Genomic DNA, 19,257 nt, shown 5'->3' on the forward strand with positions numbered 1-19,257 from the left:
AGAGAGAAAGAGAGAAGAAAACCAGAGAGTTTCAACTTCAAAAGTTAATAATTAGAGAGGAAAGTTGACATAGAAGGTGGAGACGACGGCAGACGGTAGGTTGAATGAGGAAGATAGTAAGGATGAGTAACCCTTTAGTAGCCAAAAGCCTGATGGGGTTCTGTTTAAATACGCTCAGGCATTGTCTAAATTTGATGAGAAGGATGGGGAAGCCTTTTTAATTTCATTTGAGAATGTGGCTAAACAAATGCAGTGATCAGTGACCATGTGGATTTAGTTGATCCACACAGAGCTGGTAGGTATTTGCATCCCGATCACTGGGGGTATCTGACCAGTATGAGGAGGTGAAGAGAGCCATCTGATGGGCATATGAACTTGGGCCAGAAGCTACAGCCAGCGTTTCTGGAATCTAAAAAAACCTCCCTCGTTAAACGCGCATTGAGTTTGAAAGAATCAAACTAAGTAATTTTGAAAGGTGGGTACTGGTATTAAAAACAGAGCAAAACTATGGCACTCTTAGAGAGATTCTTATTTTGGAGAAGTTCAACAATACACTTCCTGCAGTCGTGAGAACTCGTGTGGAAGAGCAGAGAGTAACAATGGCAAGACTAGAAACTGAAATGGCTGATGATGATAATCTGGTGCAGAAATCAAAGTTTAGTTTCTGTTAGAGATTGTGAAGAATGTGCGAGGTCTTCTTAAAACACATACCTGTGAGAGTAAGGTTTACTGGCCAAGACCAGGAGTAGCAGGTAAAGAGGTTATAGCATTAGGAGGGACAGATGTATGCTTTTTTTTATGCTGAGATATGAGGAGCTATGTCATTCAGAGGAAGTATTGGAGAGATGAGAAGTGCTCCATTATGTAACGTGTGGTTGGAGTATCCAGTGGAAACATCAACAGATTTATTCCACAATGGGGAAGGACGCCTTGAGCTTGATGTTGGCGTTACAACATTTCAGGATTTAAATTGCGAATAACATACATGAGACAAATCTTTATCACTGACCGTGATCCCTTAAAACTTTGGTGGCATTCAGGTGAAAAAAATACCAGTCTGTTTCTATTGAGTTTATTATTGCTGCCATTGAATTTGAAATTATACAGGTGACAGGGCGAGAAAACTAAGTTTTGGCACATTCTGGAGACGTGGATGAAGAAAGACAAAGGCATTTTGTGGCAGGAGTAAAATGACTGAAATCAAATCTCATTGTGAACTTTTATATGCTCAGAGTCAATATTATATATATATATGTATGTGTGTGTATGTATATATATATATATATATATATATACACATACACATACACACGCATTGCAGTCATAGAATCACAGAGTCATAGAGATGTACAGCATGGAAGCAGACACTTCTGTCCAACCCGTCCATGCCCCCAGATATCCCAACCCAATCTCGTCCCACCTGCCCGCAACCGGCCCATATCCCCCCAAACCCTTCCTATTCATATACCCATCTAAATGCCTCTTAAATTGTATCAGCCTCCACCAAATCCTCTGGCAGCTCATTCCATACACGTATCACCCTCTGCATGAAAAAGGTTGCCCCTTCGGTATCTTTGATATCTTTCCCCTCTCACCCTAAACCTATGCCCCTCTAGTTCTGGACTCCCGACCCCAGGGAAAGATTTTGCTTATTTATCCTATCCATGCCCCTCATAATTTAGTGAACATTTATAAGGTCACCCCTCAGCCTCCGACTCTCCAGGGAAATTAGCTCCAGCCTGTTCAGCCTCTCCCTGTAGCTCAAATCCTCTAGTCCTGGCAACATTCTTGTAAATCTTTTCTCAACTTTTTCAAGTTTCACAACATCTTTTCGATAGGAAGGAGACCAGAATTGCCCGCAATATTCCAACAGTGGCCTAACCAATGTCCTGTCCAGCCGCAATATGACATCCCAACTTCTGTACTCAATACTATGACCAATAAGGGAAAGCATACCAAACACCTTCTTCACTATCCTTTCTAACTGCTACTAATAGAGGAAGGTTAGGAGGTCTAAAATGAATCCATCTTTGTATATTGATAGATCATTTTATTAAAGGTGGAGTTGTGAGGATATTATCACTATAAAAAGGTTATTTTCTCTTGTTTTTTTTAAGAGAGGTTTTAAAGGCGGAGGTGAGGAACTGCTGTCTGAAAACAGTTTAAGTAAATAACTGAGGAGGCCTTTAGGTTTTAGTAAAACGGTGGTAACAATGGAAGGGCAGTGGCCAGCTCTCCCAGACCAGGGTTTCTCGTTTTGTTTTTAGCTGCAGCATTCAGAAGCTGTTGGAGATCCCAGCAGGGTTCGAACTTTCAATACATGATACCCCGCTGCTTTTCTCTCTGAGATGGTTGTTGATGTTGATTTTTCCTGGATCAAAAAACTGCATGTAAGAATCTGTATTTGAATTAATCTTTGTGCCAAGCAGTGTATACCAAGAAGGTACGGTATCTATTGTTTGTGTAAGTGTACCAACATATAATCTATCCCAAAATTTTCGTTGATTGTATTTTAACTGAATCATTTGAATAGATTATACTTGGCCTAATGTCGAGCGCTTTGACCAGTCATAACATATCTGGAAAATACACTTCACATCTCTCTTTAAAATAAGGAATGGTTTGGGTCTAAGTGGCCTTCTTAAAATATTTTGCGGGGATCTGGTCTGGCCCACAATATTTGTAGCCGAGGGGTTTCTGACTGACTCCTGTTGTTGAAAAGTTAGTGGAGTTGCTGGGGATGGTTTGCTGGAGGTTGTGCTGTGAGCTGCTTCAGACATTCAGTGAGACCGGAGGATTTGGTGACTCAAGTTTGGATGCAGCATGGGGACTGTAGTTACAGCATCTGGGTGTGTAACAAGAACAACAAATGGAACCGAGGCTGCAGACAGGGGAAGCTCTGAAACCACGGAGTGAGTGTGTGTAGGGAACGGGATCTGCAGTATCCACTCTGGGTTTTCCAGGAGCATCTTCCGAAGTTACACTTAACCCAGGAGCAGAGTGTTGAGGGGATCTGGATTGAACAAGGAGCTGGTCACAGAGCGGTGTCACCTTCTTCAACATGACCTGCAGCTTCACACCAGGGGGAAGACGGTGCTGCCGGTGGCTATTAGTTTCACAGTTTCATTCAGCTTCTGTGATCCGGAACTTTCCAGACCGGAGTCAGTGACAGGTCCATCATCTCCCAGTATCTCAACATCAATGTCACCATTCGGTGATGGAGGATGTATATGGTGGATGATGTCAATACATTGCTTCTCCCTCAGCGGGAAGCTGCCAGGTGTATCGTTATTTTCCCAGTATCGTGAGATTCCTGAAGGTGAACATGGTATCTGTAGAGTAGCCATTAAATGGGGAGAGGTAGAGGAACTGAAGGACCTCTCACTCTATTAATGTTACAGTGTGCCCATGCACAATACATTATGTTGGTGAATACCCCTGTCCTGAAAGCAGCCATAGTTCCTTCATTCAGAAGCAGGCAGCCATTCCCATCGTCTACGGGTCTCCATGTAGAAAGGAATAATTTTATCTTGGATAAAGTCCATCCCCTTGATACACATTTCAAAGCACCATCCACAACCACCAACCAACCACATCAAAATATTCTATGTGAACAGAGAGCAATGTGGTCACTTGGAGTGGCAATGAGTAGACGATCAGGGATGGAGCAAAACCTTCCATGTCTGAACGGGTCTCCATGAACGCCCCAGTACCCAGTATCACTAAGTCTTGTAATCCCTCTCCATTTCAGTAACATACTGCCTTCCATTATTCCTGTAAATGAACTTACAGATTATATTATGTTGTATTGCTCCTTCCAAATTATTATCCATTGCCTTGAACTTTCTGTATCTATTTGCAGACACTCCAAACTCTCTTGAGAATTTAAACTCTTGCTTATCCAAGCGACATCACCAAACTCAGTATCTGGATATCTGTTCCAACCTCCTGATCATTGATGTTGATTGTAAATAGTTGAGGTACCCGCACTGGTCACTGTGTGACTCCACTGGTGACGTTCTGACAAACTGATTAATACTGACTTATCCGAAGAGAATGCTTCCTGTTTGATAGACAGTCCTCCCTTAATACTGTGTAACACGATCGAAAGGCTGAGTGTGGACGAGGAGCATCAGTCAGGAATCCAACCCCTCGAACCAGCTCCGCCATTGAATACAATCATGGCTGATGTTATCGCGGCCTTTATTCCACTTTCCTGATAACTCTCCATCCTAAGACACCTTATTTGCAGGAATCAGTTGAGGGAACTATCTCTGAGCTCCTTCCAATATAACAACACGCTTTCTTCATTGAGTAGAAAAAATCTTTACACACTACTCCAATGTGATCTCTCTAAGATCCTGTACAGAGGCAGCATAAACATTACCAGGCTGCTGAAAGGTTCCCACCCAGTTTAGAGCAGTCTCAGCTTTCTCTAGCTTTCAGAAAGCTGCACCTTCTTCAGATGATTGTGGAGGACAAAATTGTACGGCACAGCATTTATAGCAAAAAATTACAGTATGATGTAACTGTAATTACACTTTGAAAAATACCTTGATTGTCTGTTGAGTCTTTCATCTGTTCGAATACCATGATAGTTTAGCTTCTTCCGTGTGTAAATCAAAAAAAAAATAAAAGTTGCATTCTCAGGTTAACTGTAACAATTGGGTTAGTTACACAATATGTCGAAGGTGTTAGCGCCCTGTGTTCTCTGTCTATGCCATGATTTTAGATCGATTCTAACCTAAAAAGTCAGATAACAGAGTTTTACTGTATTCATACATTTTTAAGCAAAGTACAATGTAACTCTGCAAGTACAAATTCACCCCACAAAATGTATGTACGCATGTGGGTCTTTGTGTCTGTCTGTGTGTATGTCTGCCTGGCTTGGGGATTGTGAGTGTGAGAGAGAGTGTATATGTGTGTGTAGTGATTGCAGAGTGTGTTAATTTTGTGAGAGGGTGCATGTGTGAGTGTGGAAGTGTGTATGTGTCTGGGGTGGGGGTTTGCGAGTGTCTGTGAGAGAGAGGGTATATGTGCCTGCATGAGTGTAGAGTGGTCTAAGTCTCTGAGAGGATGCATGTGTGAGTATGGGAGTGTGTGTGTCTGTAAGGGTGTGCACAAGTGTCTGTGTGCGTGTCTGTGTATATGTGTGTCCCTGTGTATGTGTGTGTATAGGAGTGACTGTGTGTGTGTGTGTGTAAGTGTGTGTGTGTGTGTGTGTGTGTGAGTGTGTATGTGTGTGTATATAGTGCAATGGTGGTCACCTGTAGTATGACATGAAGGCAAGGGCCCGGTTGACGCCCTCCCTGTGGGTATGGAACTTAGCTATCAGCCTCTGCTTGGCCACTTTTCGCTGTTGCCTGTCCTGAAGTCTGCCTTGGAGGATGGTCACCCGAAGGTCCGAGGTCGAATGCCCTGTACCGCAGAAGTGTCCCCAACTGGGAGGCAACACTTCTGTCTGTTGATTGTTGTGTGGTGCCTATTCATCTGTTGCCGTAGCCTTTGCTCGGTTTCCCCAATGTACCATGCCTCCGGGCGCCTGAGCCTGCAATGTATAAGATAGACAATGTTGGCTGAGTCACATGAGTACCTGCCATGTAGATGGTGGGAGGTGTCCTCACATGTAATGGTAATACCCATGTCGACATTCTGACACGTCTTGCAGCGCCTACCGTGACAGGGTTGTATGGAGCTGTCCTGAAAGCTGGGCAGTTTGCTATGAACATATGATGTGTTTGAGGTTTGACGGTTGTTTAAAGGCAAGCAGTGGAGGTGTGGGGAAGGTCTTGGCAAGGTGCTCATCCTCGTTGATAATGTGTTGCAGGTCACGAAGAACATGGCATAACTTTTCAGCTCCTGGGAAGTACTGAACAACGAAGGGTACCCTGTTGGTTGCCACTGCAAGGTACCTTAGTGACTTCCTTAGGAGATAGACACGTGCTCCCTATAACAAAGTGACAAAAACTGAACACAATACTCCAAGTGCGGCCTTACCAAAGTCCTGTGTAACTGCAACATGAATTCCCAACTTCCATACTCAATGTCCGGGCCTGATGAAGGTCAGTGTGCCAAATGCCTTCTTCACTGCCCTGTCTACATGTGACTCCACTCTCAGAGAACCATGCTCCTGAACACCAAGGTCTCTCTGCCCTCTACACCCCTTAAGGCCCTCCCATTCGCCGTGCAACTCCTACCTTGAGTTGAGTTTCTAAATTGGAAGACATCACGCATCTATATTAAATTCCACTTGCCATTTCTCGGCCTACTTCCCCAACTGATTAAGGTCCTGCTTCAATTTCTGATAAACATCCTCACTGATCATGCTCCCACTTATTTTAGTGTCATCTGTAAACATACTAATCATGCCTTGTACATTCTCAACCAAATCATCGATAACAAACAGCTATGGACCCAGCCTCTGGTCTGACAAACATCCTTCCACTAAACCCGCTGCTTCCTACCATCAAGCCAACTGTGTATCCAATTGGCCAGTTCCCCAGCATTCCACATGATGTCACCTTCCAGAGCAGCCTGCCATGTGGAACCTTATCAAAGGCCTTACTGATATCCACAGAGACTATGGTTACCGCTCGGCCCTCATCAACCTTCTTGGTCACTTCATCAACGAACTCTAACAAATTTGGGAAGCATGCTCTCCCACTCACAAGTCTATGCTGACTGCTCCGAATCAAACCCTGTGTAAGTAATGGGTCCAGTCAATGGTATAATGTCCATCATTGGAAGATAATACAAGTACATAAGTAATGCCATCTTCCTGCTGTTGTAGGGCCTTGTCGAAAGCGTGGTTGGGACACGCTATACGGATGTAATCTCCTTTGTAAGGAATGATCTCCTTACCACAGACGCGGGTGATGGTATCACGAGGATAGAGTGAAGAAGCTGAGTGTTTAATCAGTACAGCTGTGAGAGAAGAAACGGTGACGTTAAACACGAGGAGTGGCAGCGATCACGTACTTCCAAAAGAGACATTGACAGGGTTAGAAATTCCATACTTTACCCAGGATTGATTGGTTTGATTTATTGTCATGTGTATCTCAGAACAGGGAACGCTTTATTTATGAGCAGTGGAGGCAGATCATAGTAAACATGTCCATGCAGATCGTAGGGTGGAAATAGACTTGGACAGAGTAAGGCATTACAGGTTACACTGAACAGGACGTGCACTAGACAAGATTAACATGGACAAAATCAGCACTATTTGAACTTGGTGAGAGTCCATCCATCAGTCTAACGTGGCTTTCCTAATAGTTTATACACCTAAATTAACTCTCCCCACGTTATTGTGCAGTCGGTGTGTGAACCCGTACTGAACATCAGGTTACTCACAATCCCCAACAGCAGCCACAATACCTTCCATCTGAAACAGGTAGCCATTCCCACCAGCTTCCGTCCTACTTAGAGAACACAAGGCTGGCTTCTCGGAGATGGAAGGTGCCTTCTTGTGACTTCACACAAGACATATGGCTTCCCTCCTCACCGCGAGGAAACCACGTTAAAGTCCCACGTGTGTATCATGACAGACGGAGCTACGAGGAACAACGTGGCGCAGTCTGTCTGTGCAGCCTCTGCTCCATTTGTTCATCATGGTAGAGCATCAATTAGGAGACAGCGAGCACTGTTGATGCTGAAGATCAGAGTAGACAGTGGTTTGCTGGAAAAGCACTGTAGGGGAATCGAAGTTTTGGGCATAAGACATTCATCAGGAATCAGCATCAATTACCTCATTCTACCCCTGCGTAAGTGCATTGAGGTGGGAATGGCCTCCTCCTGGTCCCGTATAATTGACTCAAGTGACTGACTGGCTTCTTCCTCGTCCGTTTGGACAGGGCCAAGGGCCTGATTGGGTTACCCCTGGTTCCTGTATGACAGCTCGATGTGCTGATGAGTGTGATGATGCAGTAGCTTTAAGAGGATATTTTGTTCTGGTTTCTTTTACGAGAGAGATTGAATGACCGTTACCAAGCTGGATAGTTAAGACCACTTGAGTAAACAACTAGTGAGGCCTTAGGTTTATTTTAATGCAGATGGAATGGGTATGGTCAGCTCTCACAGATTAGGATTTCTGGGATTTGGTTTCTCAGTAACATCAGAAATTATTGGGGTCTCCACCGAGTTGAAAACTTTAGTGAATGTCTCCTGGCAGCTACTCTTTGTGGATTTTCTCTTGGTGCTGTTTTTAAATCCTGAAATAGAGAAATATTTGTGTCATTCAGTGTCTGAATATTCCCTTTTTGCCAAGGGCTGTGTTCATGTGATTTTCCAGTATTGAAACAATTCATTCGTATTAGTTCCTAGATCTATTATTCTGTTATCTCATACAATATAATTACGTTATTCTAAATTCTTCTTTCTTTGATTTTATTTCATCTATCGTGTTTAAGTAAATGATGTTATGCTTCACACCGAGTTGTTTGACCACTCGCATTGCATCTGGAACAGACACTTTACATTTTCTTTAAAATAAGAAAACATTAGAGACTAGACTACCACCTTCAAATATTGTCGAGGGGCTCTGGTTTTTTTAGAGATTACTTACAGTGTGGAAACAGGCCCTTCGGCCCAACAAGTCCACACCGACCCGCCGAAGCGCAACCCACCCATACCCCTACATTTACCCCTTACCTAACACTACGGGCAATTTAGCATGGCCAATTCACCTGACCCGCACATCTTTGGACTGTGGGAGGAAACCGGAGCACCCGGAGGAAACCCACGCAGGCACAGGGAGAACGTGCAAACTCCACACAGTCAGTCACCTGAGTCGGGAATTGAACCCGGGTCTCAGGTGCTGTGAGGCAGCAGTGCTAACCACTGTGCCACTGTGCCGCCCACTGTGTGGCCCATCACACTAGAATCCTTCTCTTCCTGACTAATATGTTGGAGGCACTGAATGGGCTGTCCCTGTTCTTCTCCAATAGTGTCAATGGGCTGAACGACATCCTCCTATTCCTGTGAAACCAGTGTGAGGTGCGGAATGATCTCTTATTTTACTGTGGCAATGCGCAGTGTCAGACAGTCCTTTATATGAATGTTACGGACTCTTTAAAAGCACAAGCCTCAATGGAGTCCATGTCTTGCTGCACTTGGACACAGTCCAGTTCAGGAGCTGACAGGGGCGTCAAATTATTCTGAATATTGTGGAATCCTCAGTGACCATCCCCACTTCGGATCTTATGGGGGGGGCGTGGGGGCGGGGAGACATTGATGAAGCATCTGAATGTGTTTGTGAAGAGAGGGAGCTACCCTGAGGATCTCGCACAGAGGTGACCCAGGACTGAGATGATTAACATCTTCCTTTGTGCCATGTTTGTTCATATCAACAGGCCATGGTATAGGAGCAGCAAGGGTTTTCTTCAACAGGTGGCATTGAATGTCAGGATTTCTCTTCTCAAGAGTGTTCGGGGAGCCAGATGACTGAAAGTATTTGAAGAGGAGGTAGATGGATATTGACCTGTCAGAGAGTTGAGGGCGATGATAAATTGGGTATGAAAGAGGATTTGAGACCAAGAGCAGATCAGTCATGATCTTAGTGAAGGGAAAGGCAGGTTTGGGGAGTGAATGACCTGCCCCTGTGTCTGATGTTCTCACATTCTGTCATTAGAAAGTTAGTGGATGTTATTTTCATGAATGTTCTGGTATTGAATGTTGCCGTCAGGGAGACCAGAGGATTTTGTGACCCATCGCTGGGTGAGGTGTGGGGGCTGTATTCATAATGAATTTGGGTCTACAACATGACCCACACATGGAGCATAAGTTGCAGAGAGGGGAAGCTCTGTAAAGAGAGATGAGGGGCCTCTTTCATACCCAGGCTGGGTTTTACAATTACATTTCTCAAATCACCTCAAAGCGTGTGGGACAGTCTTGAAGGGCCGAATGATCTCCTCTCTTTCTGTGCACCAGGTTATAGAAGTAAGTAGCCTCTAAATGCTCCTGCCTAACAGGTTTAATGGGCTGAATGGAACACAGAACCACGGGATTGATGGACAGGAATGAGTCATTAGATACATTGAACCTTCTCCACCAGGCACTAAGATTGTGGCTGACCAGGGTGTGGTCTCACTTTCCTGTCTGCGTCCCATTATCCATGATTCAGTTCTCTGTCAAATATTTCACTAACGCAACTTTCAATCAATGTGAACATAGAGGCACGATAAACTTCCAGTGAAGAGGATTCAGATTTGAAAGGTAATTTCAGAATTTTTCGTCATCCCTCTTATAAAAACAGTCATGCAGAGTAGAAACAGACCCGTTAATCCAATCTGTTCACTCCGATCAGATATCAAATCTGATCCAGTCCCATTTGCCAGCATCTGGCCAATATCCCTCCTCTTTCAGGTACTTTTTAAATGTGCGATTGTAACCGCCTTCACCACTTCCTCTGACAACACTTTATGTACACACATCACTCTCTGTGTGAAACATTTAACTTCAGATCCCTTCTAAATCATTCGCCCTCTCCCCTTAAACCTATGCTCTCCTGTTCTGGGCTCCCCTACCCTGTGGAGCAGAACATGGATGTTCAGAATATCCATGCCCCTAATGATTTTATAAACCTCTATAATGTCACCCTTCAGCCTCTGACACTCCAGGTGGAAACACCTCAAACTAATCAACCTCTCCTTAAAGCACAAACCTCCAGTCCTGGGACATCCGTGTAAATCTTTTCTGCAGAAAACCGAGTTGTACGCAGTATTCTTAAAGTGGCCTCAACAACATCCTGAAAGATGCAACATGCCACCTCAACTCCTATACTCAATGCTCTGACTGATTAAGGCAAATATGTAAAATGTGTTCTGTACCGCCCTGTCTGCATTCAACTCCACTTTCGAGGAACAATATACCTGCAGCCCTATGTCCATTTGTTTCACAACACTCACCAGGCCCTCACCAATAAGTGTACAATTTCTGCTCACAAGCCTCCAGGCTCTTCCTTCAAGCCAATTGTGACGAGCTTCTTCTGTATCCCATGTGACCGAACCTTATTAATCTGCCTACCAACCAGAATGTTATGAACACCTTACTGAGGGCCATATTGACAATGTCTCCCAAACTGCCTTCATCAATCTTCTTTGTCACCTCTTCATAAAACTCAATTAAATTAATGAGACATGATTCCCCATGCAGAAAGCCACGTTGCCTTCCCAAATGTATGTAAATGCTATCCCTCAGAATCCCCTTCAACATCTTACCCACCACCGACATCAGGCTCACCGGTCCCATTTCTCGTCCCACTCCTCCACTGCTCACAACAAATGTTAAGTGTAACCAGGTCGGTGATATGGCCGATGATTTAGGTCTCAGACTGGGTCAGGGTCAGTTTTAGGAACAAGTCAGGCTAGTTTATTTAATTTGCTCAAATAGCACGTTCATGATCCAGAGCAATGTTACTCCAAATATGATGGAATGATGAATGGCAAACTGTTTGGGTATTGCAAATAAAGAATCAATATTTCCCTTTCTAAAAACACTGACACACACACACACACACACACACACACACACACACACACACACACACACACACACACACACACACACACACACACACACACACACACACACACACACACACACACACACACTCTGCAATTTCATGTTGAAAGAACCTTGTCCAAATATTCGTGTAGCTAATGGCAAAAGGAAAAATTGAGAGATTGTCCAAAATGTTATTCTGCTTCTGAAGATATTGTACTCACACAGCTGCTAGCAATGGGATTTTATCCTGGGACAGTTGGATTTGGCTGAATTCCCTTTGTATTAGGCAGTCAGAGGTTCCAGGTTAGCACAGTTGCTCAGTAGTTCGCACCGTTGCCTCACAGCATCCGGGACATGAGGTCAATTCCAGCCTCGGGCGACTATCTGCGTGGAGTTTGCATCTTCTCCCCTTGTCTGTGTGAGCTCCTGATGGGTGCTCCCGTTTCCTGCCACAGCCCAAAGCTGTATAATTCAAGTGGATTGTTCAAATAAAGTAGAAATAGCGATTTCTACTTTAGGTGCACTAGTCAGTGGTAACTGTAAGGGTATGGGAAGGTTACTCTTTGGAAGGTTAGTATGTACTTGTTGTGACTCCAATCAACACGAATGGCTGTACTTTCAATAATGCCGGGCCTAAATGCTGACATTCAACACCGACACCTGTTCTTTCTCCATCAAGTCACAATTCTAAAACCAGTGTAATCAGTTTGTTCAGATATATTAGGAGACACTTCTGTGGGATTTACACCTAGACCTTTGTGCCCGGAGGTAGGGACACGAGCACCACTCGGCAATACCCATAAAGCTGTAACATTATTCTGCTGTGTGTTTGTTCATCAGCCTGTTATGACGTGGTGTGACATACCTCTGCAACAGGCAGGACATGAATCCACACCTTCTGGTCCAGAGCTAGGAACACTACCAAACAATTTCAGGAATTGAAATCAAACCCAGGGCCTTGACTCAGAGGCAGGGACACCACCTACTACACTACTGTACCCAGATTTTGGGTCACATTTTAAGGGGCAGCGTTCAGCTCGGTGTGGATTTATTATAATCAGGTTACCATTACTGAACTACGCAAAATACTTTGTTTGTTAAACAAGTGCAAGATCGAAATTAACTATGAACATCTTTAATCGCTATTATTTGTAGTCTGCAATATTAGGGAAAGAAATCCCGCAGACACACTCTGCCCAATGAAGGGTCTCAAATAGATATTTATTACTGAACACCAGACACGGAGAATGACCATAATTTCTGGTCCCAAAACACCGACCAGTAGAACCCAACTCTCACGTGTGTCTGCCCTCTGCGTAAAACCATGAAATGATACCAGGCCGCTGATAACTGTCCAGCCTCTTCTCCCCACTGACTGTGTCTACAATCTATCCCTCCTCTCCCTAACCACACAAGGCAAACCAAGCTCAGGGTCTTCGTGAAATTCAAGGCCGGAGTGTGCAGGCCTCCTGGAGAGGGGGAGGGTATTTTAAAATTAAACGGGGAAGGTGAGGAGGTGGTAGTATCACTCATTGGCCGAGGTGTGGCATTTTAGTTTGGATTAATGTGAGGTATTGGATTTGGTAAATCAACAAGAGGAGGACTTCTACAATTAAACATAGGGCCTTTGGCAGTGTTGTAGGACAGAGACCAAGGCCGTCAGGTAGTATTCTTTAAAATGTGCATCTCACATACATAATGTGATTTAGAAGGTGTTTAGCACACTTTCCTAATTGGTCAGACCTTTGAGTTTTGGAATTGGGACGTCATGTGGAGGTTGTACAGGACATTTGTGAGACCTCTTCTGGAATACAGTGTCCAGTCTGGACATCCTGCCCGCTCATTCCATAGGCACACCACCCTCTGGGTGAAAAAGCTGCCCGGAGGTCACTTGTAATTTTTTCCCCTCTTACCTTACAACTATGTCCTCTAGTTTTGGTCTCCACTATCCTTATAAAATTCATTGACTATTCACTTTGTTATTACTGACCTTGATATTATTAAGCTGGGTTCAGAAGTGATTAACCTGGATGTTGCTGGAAATGGAGGGATTGACCGATAAGGAGAGGCTGAATAGGCTGGGACATTTTTCACTGGAAACTATGAGATGTAGATGGAGGGGTAACTTTACAAAGTTTTATAAAATAATGAGGGGTACAGATAAGCTGAAGGGCTGATGTCTTTTCCCTAGAATTGGGGATTCAAAACTGAGGGATATTTTAAGGTGCGAGGAAAAAAGATTTACAAAAGACAGGAGAGGTAATTATTTTAGACAGAAGCTGGCTTGCGTGTGGAATGAACTTGCAGAGCAAGTGGTGAAAACAGGGACAGTTAAAACGTTTAAAGGACATTTAGATCAGTACATGATAAGACATCAGTTTGGATGGTGCTGTGAGCAGCTGCCCTCTCCCTCTCTGAATGAATCCCTGTTGGTTTTCCCTCGCTGCCAATGCCTATGCAGTGGCTTGGGAAGACCAGCAGAGGGGGGCGTTGCATCACTTTAATCACCACAGAGACAGCCAGACCTGCCCCACACAGAGATACACAGATACACACACGGGAATTGTTAGGACACGGCATAGATCTCATCTGGTAATTTAAACTAAACATAAATAAATGCTCAATTCGCCTCGTAAACTGTTAAAATATGAGTGACAGAGAACTCCCAAATTCTACTGTTTAAATAAAAACAACAATGTATTTTTTAACACTGAAAGTGAACTGAAAGACCCTCTATCTCTTAACTGCTTATAATCCGACTCCAACTCTATAGTAATATACTGTTTCTGGGTCTGCCATCCTCTCATATCACAGGGACTTGTAAGCTCTCAGTTCAGAGCAGCATTCACTCTCTCTTAAAGGTACAGTACACACTTTCAACTTCATTCCATTATACCCTGATGAATATAGATAAGTGGAACCTATCCGGATTTCTCTTGCTCTGTGGTTTGTCAATATTTCATCTACTCTGCCTCGTATATGTCAGGAGTTTTGTTGCTTCATTGACAGTATGTCATTATTCGACTCTGTCCGTGGGAATATATCAGTATTTCAAGTGCTCACACTCCTGTGTGTGGGACAAGATTTCAGTTGTTTCATGGGGACTGGGACACTATGACAATCTTAATGTTTGTAAATGTTATCAAACCTGTAAGAATTGTAAAGGCTATGGGGGACAGTATGGAACTCTAACAGGACAGTGACACGCTGGTAGACGGGGATCAATGCAGAGCAGTGTGAGGTGATGTACTGTGGTATGAAAGATAAAGAAAGACAGTTTAAAACAGACTGTGCCGTTATAAAGGGGCTGCAGGAACAGAGCGCGCTGCGTGTATATGAGCAGGAGCTTTGTTCGGGGGTCGGTGCTATAACACATATACCGTGAGTGTGAGGGAACAGAGAGAATACAGTGACCCTTATCCTGACAGAGTGGGGAAGGTTATTGATGCTTGTCCTGTATTGCTGGACAATACTTCAGACCGCAGATACTGCACTGAGCTGGGTGGGGAGCTCAGACCATGTTCGGCGGGTCTGCTGGTGTGGCTCTCTCTGGGAAGGCAATGGTCACCCTCTGTACCTGCCCATCCACCAGGAGCTCCGTGTGCCTGACGACAAACCGTGGTATAATTGCCCCTTATCTGCCATGCTCGGGGTCAACTGTACAGGGCAGCTCCAAGCTGAGAAAGCTCAACTCTGTGCCCAATGGCCTTTCAAAGACGGCACCAGTGCCAGAGGTCATGGAATATCCAGGGGCACCCGGGCGACTATGAGTCCCTCCAGCCATGATGGGTGAGAGAATCGGGCTGGTATTGAATGAGAGGGACACCATGGGGTGGGGGTAGGGGGGTAGGGGTAGTCAACGAGTTGAGTTTGATAAGATAGCACCAGGAATCTAGCTTGGCATCGGACGGATAATCTCTCTGTCACACTCAATGAAAATGGCACTGAGGCAAATTATTGTTAGAATCAGCTCAGTGAGTCATAGATTCTGTTGTAACTGCTCCCATTTACAAAGCTGTAGAACAAATGCTCATCCAAAACTCTCCACCATTTCACCTCACGCCAATCTCCCTTTTTCCCATTTTTTTCCTGGGAAGACTGGCTCATGTTACAGGATGCTATAGAAGTGTCGACATTTCAGCATTCTGAAACTTGGGAACACATCCTTCCAGGACACTGTCTCTCAGTTTCCCCCTCTCTGTCAATACCCCAAACCCCTCCCATGTGGTGATATTTAAACTGATTCCCCCACCATCTTTCTCAGACAGTGATGTTCACACCCACAGCACTCCCTTTTCATTGTACAATTTAGATATGGAGCTGGAAATGGGTGGGAGCTGTATGTCCTTTCATTTACAGCATGGGCTGCACACTGGGTAGGATCTAACACAGTGTTACTGATCACTGCACAGCTCCCCGTGATGGATGGATATTTGTTCCAGGTTCACACATTACTGCCCTGCTGTGGTCTGCACAGCTCCCCGTGCTGGACAGATATGTAGCCTGTGCACAGTACACCATGGTGGTGGGGTGGATGGGGGTAAAGGTGATGGACAGGTCACGGAGCTCCATGGAACGTTCTGTCCCTGACATTCCATAACTGACATTACCCGGAAAGTTCTGTCCCTGACATTCCATAACTGACGGTCCCCGGAACATTCTGTCCCCGACATTCTATCATCGACATTCCCCGGAACGTTCTGTCCCTGACATTCTATAACTGACATTCCCCGGAACGTTCTGTCCCCAACATTCTATCACCGACATTCCCCGGAACGTTCTGTCCCTGACATTCTATAACTGACATTCCCCGGAACGTTCTGTCCCCAACATTCTATCACCGACATTCCCCGGAACGTTCTGTCCCTGACGTTGTTTGTTTGTGAACGGCCGGACGTCAGTGAATTTAATAAAGGATAAGATCCCGTGGGAAGAGATCCCGTTCCAGGGAGAAGGAGACACTGTTCCGGAGGCCCCTCAGGCAGTTAAAGGGGTGAATACATTTTCCCTGCGATTACATTTCTCCACGACGCAGGATCGACCACAATTTAAAACAAAATACAGGAATTCCCAAACTCCGTTTGTCTTCAGGAAACTGGGAGAGAATCCTTCAGGACAGCAACATTTCCACCCTCCGTATTAGGAACTGGGAAGGAGTGACCTGTGTCTGCTCTCGAGTGATCGAGTGTGTGGGAATGTTCTAGAAACCAACTGTCCTTATGGATGTGTCTCTGTGTGTTTGGGGAGGGAGGGTTTCTTGTGGTTTATGTCATATTTTTGTCAGTAATTCCGACCTTCCCATTTGTTATTCCAGCTCCAATTACTTTAATAAATCCCTGAATACAGGGACACATTTGAAAATCTCACTGGGTCCCCGATCAAACGGGTCCCTTTGCCTCCAGGCTGATGGATAATGGGTTTGTTTTCCTTCCTCACAGTTAACGTAGTGACCATCTACGTCCTGCTTTATAAAGATTGTGGATTGTCTCCATGTGTCAGACGTTACCTGGGGGCCATGGCAGTGGCGGATCTCCTGGTCATTATCCTCGACCTGATCCTGAGACACATTCCCATTGTTTATGGGGAACAGTTTTATTTCCTGATGGACTCCGTCCCCGTGTGTAATATCCACGCCGTCCTGCTTTATGCAGCCACTGACTGCTCTGTCTGGTTCACCGTCACTTTCACCTTTGATCGGTTTGTGGCCATTTGTTGCCAGAAGCTGAAAAGTAAATATTGCAGTGAGAAAATGGCGGCTGTGGTTCTGGGAGCAGTGACTGTGCTGAGCTGTTTAAAGAACATTTTCTGGTATTTTATGCTCACGGCTCGGTATTGGCTGAAGAACGACCCCTGGTTTTGTGAGGTAACATACGCTGTTCGATTCTCCAGTGTCTGGGTCACAATCGAGTTCCTCCACTACATTCTAACCCCGGGTGCCCCATTTCTCCTGATTATGCTGCTCAATGTTCTCACCGTCAGATACATTTTAGTGACCAGCAGAGCCCGTAGGAGACTCCGCGCTCACACCAATGGGGACGCTCAGTCTGACACAGAAATGAGAAACCGAAAAAAATCCATTATTTTACTGTTTGTGATCTCGGCCAATTTCATCCTGTTATGGTCAATGTTAATGCTGTATTCTATATGTTTCCGGATGCATAACATTGGGTATTACTCTGTGTATCTCCATGTCTTTGTACAGGAATTGGGCTTCATGCTGCAGCTCCTCAGTTGCTGCACAAACACCGCGATTTATGCCGTGACCCAGATTAAGTTCAGGCAGCAGCTGAAGAATGTGCTGAAATACCCCTTCACCCAAATCCATCCATCCATCAAATTCCCTCATTAATCACACCATCCGGGATTTTCTCATTTCAGTTCAGTATTTCAGCGATGGAGCAGCCTGTCGCTATGGTAACAGACTGAGGGGAGCGCTGGTTTGTCCATCCTTATCCCACAGGGGGGTTACAGGGAAACATTTCAATGTTTCTCACAACTCAGGGGCCAGTGAGAAAAGGCACCATCCCACTGACTGTATCCATCACTTCCATTTGTAACCAATAAAAATGCTGATTAAAGCGTGCCGAGCAGCAGAGTGACCGATGTTGTTGTGTGTCTTTGTGTTGGAGAATCTGAGCTTGGAGAGAGACAGACTCAGCCCCAAGTCCTGGTCCTCAGGGAAAGGGAGGGCACATCGCCCTGAGCTCAGGAGCTGGGTTTAACTCCCTCTGCTCCCCCTCACTCCAACCTGGCCTCCCCATTACCTCTCCACTACTCTTTCTGCTCAATTCTCTCTCTCTCCGTCATCACCTCTCCTCATCACATTCCCTTGTTTCCCCCCTCACACACAATCCCCCCAACCCCGGTTTCTTCACCTGCCCACATCTTCCCTATCCCTTTACCCTGACTCTCTCTGTCCTGCTGTCTCTGTCTCCCTCCAGCAGTTCCATCTTTACCCCATTTTCCCCTCCTCCTACGTCCCACATCTCACCACCCCCTACACGCAGCCTCACGACCAACCAACCCCACACCCCACAGTCTCTGGTTCAGACTGAGAGGGAAGGACAAGGGAGACAGAATGTGTCTGATACAGAGGGAGGGAGGGAAGGAGGGAGAGAGATTCAGTCAGAGAGAAACGGAGGAAGGTGGGGGAGAGAGAGAGACACTGATTGAGGGGGGTCAAGAGTGAAAGGTGCTGAAGGGAAATTGAAGGAGCGGGAGGAGAGAGAGGGGGCAAGGGAGAGATGGGATGAGATAGGGGACGGCGAGAGATGAGACGGAGGGAGGGGAGGGAATGTCAAGAGAGAGGGAGAGGGCGAATGAGGGGATGGGATAGAGAGGGAGCGCGAGGGGGAGGAAAAGGGAGGGAGCGGGCGAGAGATAGGAGGGCGGGAGGGGAGGGAGAGAGAGGGGAGAGGTTGAGAGAGGGAGGTTGAAACAGAGGAGTGAGGGAGTGGAGGGCAAGAGAGAGGAGCACGAGAGGGAGGGAGAGTGTGAGAGGGAGGAGAGAGAGTGGGGAGGGCGAGAGCGAGGAAGATGAGAGAGGAGATGGCAAGAGAGGGGAGACCGAGAGACGAGAGGGAAGGGAGGGGAGGGTGAGATGGGGGTGCAGGTCGAGAAAAGGGGAGGTGTGAGAGAGGGAGGGCGAGAGACGGGGAGGGTAAGAGAGCGCAGTGCACGAGAGGGGAGAGGAAGGTGAAGGCGAGAGGGAGGGAGAGAGTGAAAGAGGGGAGGGCGAGAGAGAGAGGAGTGGGAGGG

At 45.6% G+C, this 19,257-nt stretch overlaps 1 long non-coding RNA gene across 2 annotated transcripts in view; it reads right to left on the reverse strand.

Moving 5' to 3' along the window:
* Nucleotides 1-4,631: 4,631 nt before the first annotated feature.
* Nucleotides 4,632-19,257, reverse strand: part of LOC132813711 (uncharacterized) — an 82,538-nt gene continuing 67,912 nt past the window's right edge. Inside the window, exons 2-3 of one of the 2 annotated variants that reach the window (XR_009644145.1) lie at nucleotides 17,006-17,221; nucleotides 4,632-5,548 (exon numbers count right to left, since the gene is read on the reverse strand). This is a non-coding gene — a long non-coding RNA (uncharacterized LOC132813711). Of the gene's footprint in view, nucleotides 5,549-7,027; nucleotides 8,208-17,005; nucleotides 17,222-19,257 lie in introns of those variants that run through there. The other variant, XR_009644144.1, reaches the window with a different exon arrangement.

This window comes from Hemiscyllium ocellatum, unplaced genomic scaffold (genome assembly GCF_020745735.1).
Source record: "Hemiscyllium ocellatum isolate sHemOce1 unplaced genomic scaffold, sHemOce1.pat.X.cur. scaffold_446_pat_ctg1, whole genome shotgun sequence".
Taxonomy (NCBI): domain Eukaryota; kingdom Metazoa; phylum Chordata; class Chondrichthyes; order Orectolobiformes; family Hemiscylliidae; genus Hemiscyllium; species Hemiscyllium ocellatum.